This window comes from Suricata suricatta, chromosome 2 (assembly GCF_006229205.1).
Source record: "Suricata suricatta isolate VVHF042 chromosome 2, meerkat_22Aug2017_6uvM2_HiC, whole genome shotgun sequence".
Taxonomy (NCBI): Eukaryota; Metazoa; Chordata; class Mammalia; order Carnivora; family Herpestidae; genus Suricata; species Suricata suricatta.
The window spans coordinates 2635294-2644312 of NC_043701.1; the positions used below are offsets into that span (position 1 = coordinate 2635294).

General features: G+C 60.3%; 1 long non-coding RNA gene across 1 annotated transcript in view; it reads left to right on the forward strand.

The window, feature by feature from the left end:
- LOC115277000 overlaps positions 1 to 1708 on the forward strand; it is a 5043-nt gene extending 3335 nt beyond the window's left edge. Inside the window, exon 3 of the long non-coding RNA XR_003902159.1 lies at positions 1671 to 1708. This is a non-coding gene — a long non-coding RNA (uncharacterized LOC115277000). The remainder of the gene's footprint in view (positions 1 to 1670) is intronic.
- The last annotated feature ends 7311 nt before the right edge of the window (positions 1709 to 9019 follow it).

A 9019-nucleotide genomic window follows, 5' to 3' on the forward strand; every position in this document is an offset into this window, starting at 1 on the left:
ACTGTCCATCCTTGGAGGCCGCGGCAGGCGTCCTGTGCGGTCACCAACTCCGCCCGGACCCCTGCTAGATGGTGCCTACATCTGTGGGGCTGATCTGGAGGCCCCCGCCAACCATGAGTGGAAGAGAAGGGACTCAGGCTGGACGTGGGGACAGTCCCCTGAAAGTCACTGCTGGTGACAGAGGGGATGGAGGGTAGGACAGGCAGTGGGGTTCGCGTCATGGTGGCCACCGGAGCCATGGATGCCCCCCTCAGCCTCTCCGAGGGCCCGACATTGCTGCCATTCAGATCGTGACACCCTGGAATACAGCATTTGGAGGGACACGTGGCAGATGGGGAGACGGGCCACAGGGCAAAGGGCCCTTGATGCAGACAGAAGCCAAGCCTTCCTCCTCACCACCCGCCTGGGCCGGTCCCTCAGGGTGTAAGCGCTGGGCCCTGGGGACGCAGGACGGGGGCCGGACTTGGTTGGAAGGAAGGCTCCCAGCACTGCAACCAGGGATCCGGGCTCAAGGCGTCAAGGACACACGCAGAGTCTCAGAACAAACTCGCCATCTCCCATCCTGAGTTGTAGGAGTGAGAGGCCGAGAGAGAGGCCAGGGGGCTCGACCTTCTATCTCCCTTGCTCCCGTCCAGGGCGATTACATCCCTGGGGGTGGGGGGCACCTGTGTGTGTGTGGGACTTCGAGGAGCCCTGCGGCCCCTGCCACCTCCCCCTGCCCCCTGTTACAGCTGCCGGCGGAGCTGAATTGGTGCATCACGACACGTGGTGCAAGGGGTCCACAGGTCCACACCAGCAGTGGGGCTGCTCCTTGCACGCATGCCGAGTTTGCACGCCCTCCCAGGCCCAGATCCCTGCTGTCTGGACAGCGGTGCCAGAGCGAGTCAGGCCGGGGGGTGGATGGAAACACCGCGGGCGAGAGCCGGCTGCCCCTGACAGCGGGGCGGGGAGAGGCGGCTAACTCACTTCTCAGCCCGTGGTGGTCGTTCTGCCAGAGCCAGGACAGTTCCCGGGGATCCGGGTCAAGGAGGGGAGGCAAGGGTTCTCCAGTCTGGGGGGTGCGTCCGGGCAGGCGCGTGAGGGCCTCCCCGGAAGCCGACGGCTCAGGGCTCCACTGCTCTGCCTCACGCGGGGGGCTCTGGACTGGTGGGGGGGAGTGCACAGGGAGGCAGCCTGTCTTCCGGAAGGGGGCAGACACTTGGCTCCACTTTTAGAATCTTACTGTCACACCCATCCAAGAAGACAAAAGGCAGAATATAGATCACTGATTAGAAAATAACAATCCCACAGCCCATAACAATCGCTGAGTTCAATGCTGGGTTCCGGGCACGTGTTGCATGCTTTTCGTGGACTCCTTCATTTAACCTTGGCCATAGGTCACCGTGACCCCATCTACAGAAGGGGCTCTGCAGCACGGTGTGCCAATGTCCCTGGAGCAAAGGCCCGGGACCGGGGGCCTCGGAGCCCAGAGCAGGGTCCCCCGAGGGAGGGACACGAGCGAGCATCCTCAGGGGTGGGTGTAGAGTGCACTCGTGCAGAAGCTAGTGGGGTGCCTGCGTCCGCATGTGTGAGTGTGTGCGTGCATGTGTGCGCGTGCCTGTCTTGAATTCTTCAAGAGCCAAACAGGGACTAGAGATCCTTTATCTTTTTAATGTTCATTTATTTTTCAGAGACAGAGTGTGAGCAGGGGAGGGCCAGAGAGAGGGAGACTAGAATGTGAAGCAGGCTCCAGGCTCTGAGCTGTCAGCACACGGCTCCATGTGCGGTTTGAACCCATGAACCGTGAGATCATGGCCTGAGTCGGGGTCTGACACTCAGCCGGCAGAGCCATCCAGGCGCCCCAGAGATCTCTGAAGGAGAAGGGGACGAAGCCGCCGTTGTGTAGGGTCAGTTGAATGGCACGGAGCAGGCTCTGGAACCAGGCTGTGCTCCTGAGCGCGGCAGGACCCCTGCCTGGCCCAGGTCTCCGCAGCCTCGCTCCTCACCCCGCCCTTGTCCCCGTCCTGCCAAACTTTCCTGGGCTCTGTGCCACGGAGCGCCTTCCCGCCTCACCTTGTCAGCCCTCCCCCTGCCAAGAACACCTCGTCTTTCCTCCACATGTTAGAAATTTCTGACTGAGCCAGCTTCTGGCCACCAGGCCCCTGGGCCCGGGGCACATGGGTGAGCGCCCTTGCCCCCGTCAACCACCACACTCCCTTCCTGCCCAGGGTCTGCTCTCACTTGGGCCTGGTTGAGTCCCCCAACCCGGCCTGGACCCCAGGCTCCACTCTCTGGGCCAGACACTGCACCTGACCTCTGGGGTTCCCCCCAGATCTGCACTGGCCCCATGTTTGGCGCCCTGGTAAATGGCACCACCCTTTGCCCAGCCGCCCACCTGCAGTCTGGTTGTGTGTCTTTCCCTGGCCCAGCACGTCGAACTAGTCAGCAAGGCCAGCTGTTTCTTCCAGCACATTCCGGATTCTCCCGGGGCACTGTCAGCCCTCCTCAGCTTGCTTTGAGCCTCTGCTTGGCACCAGGCAGCCAGCATGGGCTTTGGAGGCACAAGTCAGAGCCCCCACTGCCTGGCCCTGAGCCCCGGCCCTGCCCCAGGACACGCCTCGAAGCCCTCCCAACGCTCTCCTGCAGCCCTCCCCCTGCCTCCCAGGGCCCCTGCCCGCCCCTGCCCGCCCCTCCCCCGCTCAGCTGGCTGTGGTTCTCCTCCCGAGTTCACTCCTGCCTGTGGTTGCTCAGCAGGATTTAAGGAACCATTGTGCTTCCTCCAGGAACGCAAACTCCTGCTGAGCAAGGCCGTCACCTTCACCACTGGCAGCGCCCAGATTCCTAGAAGGACAATGAGGACACAGGAGACGCTTGCAGAACGAATGCAGGCCACCCTCCGTCCCCGGGCGCCTTCCGTGCCGCCCTCTGCTGCCTGGGCCGCATGCACTCACCGGCTGCTCAAAACAGGCTTGTTTGATGCACACGGATTATCAATGACGTCATTCGCTTTGAACTGCTTCAAGAGCGCTCTGCCCTGAGATCTTTGAAGAGATTCTTATTGGGGGCGCCCGGGGGGCTCAATCGGTTAAGCAGCCGACTTCGGCTCAGGCCATGATCTCGAGGTTCGTGAGTTCGAGCCCCATGTCGGGCTCTGTGCTGACCGCTCGGAGCCTGCTTCAGATTCTGTGTCTCCCCTTCCCTCTGCCCCCTCCTCCACTCACACTCTGTCTCTCTCTGTCTCTCAAAACCGAATAAACATTAAAAATTTTTTTAAATAAATGAAAGATTCTTAGTGTCTAAACCACCACCCATGGCTTATAAATTAATGGGCTTTGGGGACGCCTGGGTGGCTCAGCGGGCTAAGTGTCTGACCTGGTTTCAGCTCAGGCCATGATTTCATGGTTCATGAGTTTGAACTCTGGATGGGGCTCTGTGCTGACGGTGTGGGACCTGCTTGAAATTCTCTCTCTCCCCCTCCCCTGCTTGCACTCTGTCAAAATAAATAAACTTAAATAAATAAATTAATGTGCTTTCTTTTTTAAGTTTATTTATTTATTTTGAGAGAGAGAGAGAGAGGGAGAGAGCACACACGCGGGGGCAGGGGAGGGGCTGAGGGAGAGAGAATCCCAAGCAGGCTCTGAGCTGTCAGCACAGACGCGCGGCCTGAGCGCCCGGAGCGCGGGTGACGTCAGCACGGAGCAGGCCGGAGGGGAGGGGTGGGTTTAAGGCTTTTGGTTGTTTCTTGCGGTAAAATACAATATAAAATTCACCGACGTCGCCTTTCTTAAGTGCAAGATGAGTGGCATTACAGGCATCTGCGCTGTGGTGCAGCCATCAGCACTGTCCGTCTCCAGAACTTTCTCACCTTCCCAAACTGAGACGGTGTCCCCAGGAGACGCCAGCCCCCCCCTGCGCCCGCGCCCACCCTCTGCTCTCCGTCTCTGTGAATGCAGCGGCTCGCGGGACCTCACACGAGTGGAATCCATGTTGAGGCAGGTGTCAGATTCCACTGTATGAGCGCGGCCCCTCGGTGGGCCCTCAGGCGGCCTCCGCCTCGGGGCTGCCGTCAGTGACGGCGCGTGAACGCAGGCGTGTGTGCATCTCCTCGGACCTCGCTTTCCCTCGGTTCGGGTGCCCACCCAGAAATGGGATCGCTGGACCCTACAGCAGTCCTGTTTCTTTTTTTTAATTTTTTGAGAGACAGAACGTGAGCAAAGGAGGGTCAGAGAGAGACGGAGACACAGAATCCGAAGCAGCTCCAGGCTCCAAGCGGTCAGCACACAGCCCCACGCAGGGCTCGAACTCACTGACAGGGAGATCACGACCTGAGCCGAGGTCAGACCCCTAGCCCACGTAGGCGCCCCCTAGAGCGGCTGTTTCAACCACACCCTCGAGTGCAGGGGCGGGGGCTGCTGGGGGCCTGTCATTAGGCGGTTCTGACCAGGTGGATGCCAGCCAGGGATGCGGCAGTCTGAGGGGACGACAAGCCTGGTGTCACCACAGCGTCACCGCGGCGTCACCGCGCCCTGGGAACCGCCTTGCGCGTCTCACGAAGCTGCCGGAGAGCCGGCCGAGATCCCTGTGGGAGCTTCATGTCGTCACGGGCTTCTGTCTGCTTACCGTTCTCGTACACAAGGTGCCAAATACGTGATGGCTGCCTCCCACCGGGAAGAGGCCTCGGGGCACGTTCTAAGGCATGACAGCGGGTAATCCCCTCCCCTGGCCACCTGTGTCCCCTGAGCCCAGCACCCCCCTCATCTCCTGTCCTGCTCCCCAGCCGGTGGCTGAGAGAGGAGAGGGAAGGCCCGCTTGTGAGTCTGTCAGGACTCACTTCCCAGGAGGAGGAGAGCTTCAACCCACAGCAGCAGGAGAAGGAGCCGCTCTCCCCGAGCCGAGCGGTCCGGAGGCATACTGTCCTCGGAGCAGGGGTGCCCGCAGTTCAGGGAACGCGGCCCCTGCCTAGCCCACTGTTCGCCATGCTCGGCTTCCGTTCCCGAGGTCCCTTCACGCCTGTGCGGCTGCCACGGCGCCGGCTCCTGGCTCGTGTTCCAGCTACAAGGAAGAAAGAACGGGGAGGCTCTCCCTTGAAGAGCGTTCCCGGCAGGTACACGGGCCGATTCTCCCTTCGTCTCCTTGACCCGACCTTGGACATGGCCCCGATTCGCCACATGAGAGGCTCAGAGGGGGAGTCTTTATTCTAGTATGTTCTTTATTCTAGATTATTTTGGATGGTACAGCCCCACAGACGGCTAAACACCAGGCCTTCCGTCCGGAGGGAGACGGGCAGAATGGGTGTTAGAGACAGTGGCCAACAAGACAGACGGGAAGAGAGGCAGCTTGCAGTGACGAAAGATGACTGAAGTTTGTGGTTGCTACAATTCTTCCCGGCAACAGCGATCATAGAGAGGACGGTGATCGGTCCTGACCCTCACAAGAGCAAGCCCGTCAGAGCACCGGCGTGTGCACCGGACGTAATGCCCCCGCACCGGGAGGAGGACGCTACTCTGAGGTCTGGTCTTGGAGTTTTAACCCTCTGCCGGCCATAAACCTCCTCGTGACGCTCACGACGGGGCTGAGTCAGGGAGCTGGGGTCAGTGCTCCTCCCGCCGCTGCTCGGGTGTCCCGCCGTGGGCTCTGCCGCCGGGCGGCCGCACACTTCAGCTCGCCAGCCTCAGGCCCCCCTGTACGCTGGTTTCCGGCGTCATCGTTAGTCGTGTCCCCGTGCTCCCCGATTGTCCCGACGGGCATGTTGGCCCCTTGTGCCAGAGGCATCTGGGAGTCTCCGCGAAAATGTAGGTTTCTGGGCTCCATCCCAGACGGTGATCAGAACCTCAGGCGTCGGGTCTGGGATGTTGCATTTTGTTAAAGTTTATTTTATTTATTTTGAGACAGAGAGAGCAGGGGAGGGGTAAGAGAGAAAGAAAGAGGGAGAGAGAATCCCAAGCAGGCTGCACACAGTCAGCACAGAGCCCAACATGGGCCAACTCACCAACCGTGAGATCGTGACCTGAGCTGAAGCCAAGAGTCGACAGTCAACTGACTGAGCCGCCCAGGGGCTCAGAATCGCATTGTGCGGCCTGGTCTGGGCGGGGAGCAGACATAACGAGAGACGGTGCACGTATTTTACAACAGGAAGTGTGGTTAGAGGACAGACTGGGGCTTCCTGTCCCTTAGTCTAGTGTTTTCTCCTTACAGCGAGGTCGCCGGAAAGATCTAGGCCCTCGTCCAGGTTCATTGCCACCCAGGGCCCTCGGGTGGAGCTGAGGACGCCCCTCCAGAGACACCTCGAGGGATGGCCACAGGGATCGCGGGGGGACGTACGTGACAAAGCCGAGGCCACCCAGGCGAGGCTGCTTTCCCACGGCCGTCGCGTCTCTGTGTGTGGGCGCCGCCGCGTCTGCGCACCAGGGCGGTTTTCTCTCTGAAGCCTTCCCGCAGGTGCGTCCTGGCCGCTTCTCAGTTTTATATGCTTTGCTCTGATGAGTAAGCGCTTGAGCACCTGGTGCCGGCGGAGGCCTGTGACTCCAGGGTAAACAAGGCCACAAGGTCGTGGGGGCTGGGAACCCGTGCTGCCGACAGCTCCTTCCCCGCCTCGTGACCGAGTGCCATCGCTGTGATTGTTCTGACCTGACCCTGCCCAGATCCTTCGCCAAGCACGAGCCACGTCCCAGAGGCCCCGGGGCAGGGCGGGGGGGGGGGGCGGTCCCTGCTGACCTCCCATAGTCCCCTGGGTACGGGAAGCACATAAGTGTTATTGGCGATTCGGTCACTGAATATACATAGGGGTGACATTCCTGAGACAGTTTCAGCAGCAAAAGCCAAAGAACTGAGTCTGTCCCGTTAAAGTTGAAAGCCACTCAGAGAAAACTTTTTTGTTTTCTGTTCACTAAAATGCCGGGAAAACGTTTGGTTGACTGGCTAAAAAATGTCAGTAGGGAAGAATGTGTCAGAGCAACAAAGGGCTTCTTTCCAGAACATCCCAGGGGCGCCTGGGGGCTCAGTTAGTTGAGCGTCCGGCTTCGGCTCAGGTCATGATCTCGCGGTTCGTGGGTTCAAGCCCCGAGTCGGGCTCTGTGCTGACAGCTCGGAGCCTGGAGCCTGTCTCCTTCTCTTGCAAAAATAAACATTTTAAAACATCCTAGACACGCCTTCTGGTTGCACGTCTGGAATTATTGTTATGAGGCCAATGATTTTACACGGGGCTAATTTCAGTGCTTGTGATAATTCAGACACCAAAGGTTACACCTTTGAAGACGTAAGATGTGCAAAACCACCAGCGAAATCATCTGGCAGGTAACGTGCTTTCAAGTCCTTCTGAAGGCAGTTTTTACGTGTCAGAAATGGGATGTCAGTTGTGAAAGGAGACGAAGCCGGAGTCTGGCCCGGGACCTGCCCCCGGCTGCTCCCGGCCGTGGACGCACCTGTCGGTGGGAGGGCAGTTACTGCAGAGGCGTCTCAGGACCCGACTGCATAAAGGCGCCTCAATGAACGTTCAGAGACGCCGCCGCCGCGAGAGCTCCACCTCCCGGGTCTCTGCGCGTCTGTCCCGGGGAGGCAAGGAAAGGCCTCACAAATTCCTGCCACCAGCGACATTAATGGGGGCATCCTGCTGAGCTGCTCTGAAACCGCAGGAAGCGTCTCTGAGGACGGGTGTCCCTGCCCCAGGCCACCGGACTGCCTGCCTTCATCCCGTCCCCCTCTTACCGTGTGACCTGAGACAGGCACAGGTTCTGGTGATGGGGCCAGGATGACCTTGGGGGCTGTTGCTGTGCTGCCCCCCTACCCCCCGTGATGCCGATGAGACAGAGGTGGTGCGTGGCCAGCCAGGAACAATGCTTTGCTTTGGGGCAGGGGGCGTCTCTGGTCAAGCATTTAATTCCTTTAATTCCCAGTGATTTGCCCACGGAATCCGTGCTCTGTGGTGGGTGAGGCCAGCTGATCGTTGCTGAGGGCCTCGTCCGAGCCCACGACCCAGTCTCGGGGCTGGAGACCCAAGGCCGGGCTCTTGCTCCCCCCGAAGACTGACGCCCCGCCCTGTCCTCCCGAGGCGCCTCGCGGTGTGCGCCCTAGGCCTCCAGCGTCCGGGTCCCGGGACTGTGGCCAGTAGGCGGACGCTGGGCCTGGGGAACCTGTGCTGTTTCCATGACCACCTTCCGGTGTGACTTCTACCCACAAATGGAGCTGAAGACCCCCAGCTCGCGGGCAGCGGCCTTGCTGAGCACGGAGCAGTGAACGGAGGAAGCGTGTTGGGCCATCGCCTTCAAAGCCCACTCGGGGTACACTGTCATCTCTCCTCCGGGCACAACACAGCCCAGGGATGACGCCGGTGCCTCCCCGAGTCCCGAGCCCTGGACCCAGCTGACAGGGAGCCAAGGTGGGGGCCCTCGAGGCCCTCAGTGTGGTCTGTATAAGGAGGCCGTCGGTGGGACAGAGCTGTCCTTGGGGCCAGGAGGGGATCTGGCCGCATCAGGAATCCCTCCTCCCGCCCACGTACCCTCGCCACGTCTCCGTGTTTTCCTTTGTGTGTAGACATGACTTCCTCTAACCCTCCTGCTTCAGGTTGGGGGGCGTTCCCCACGTCAATAAAAACCGGTCCTCAACGTAACTCATAACCCCTCCCTGTGTGGGTCTTCAGGCAGAGCTCCCTGCTTTGGAGAAAGCGTTGTGGTGACCACACGTGGACATGACGCTGTGTTAGCGGACGTGTGCCGTGCTCCATCCTGTCCAGGAGAGAACATTCTAGACGGACACTGTTTGGGATGTGCGTCACGGAGGACTGTGGGGTGGCCAGAACGTAGCCGTCTTTATGAAGGTCAGTGATGCTGACCTTGACCAAGGATCCCCCCTGAGGAAGTGAGAAGACAGACAACGTGTGCACGCCGGCATCGCTCAGCTCGGCGTGCAGACAATACTCCCGTGTGCAAACACCCGGAGGCTTACTCAGGGGAGGAGCTGCGTGAACCAGGCCTGACCCCGGGGAGGTGGCACCACGGACTGAGAGCCATGCTTCAGCTGGACTGGGCTGGGGCGGGGCTGGGGA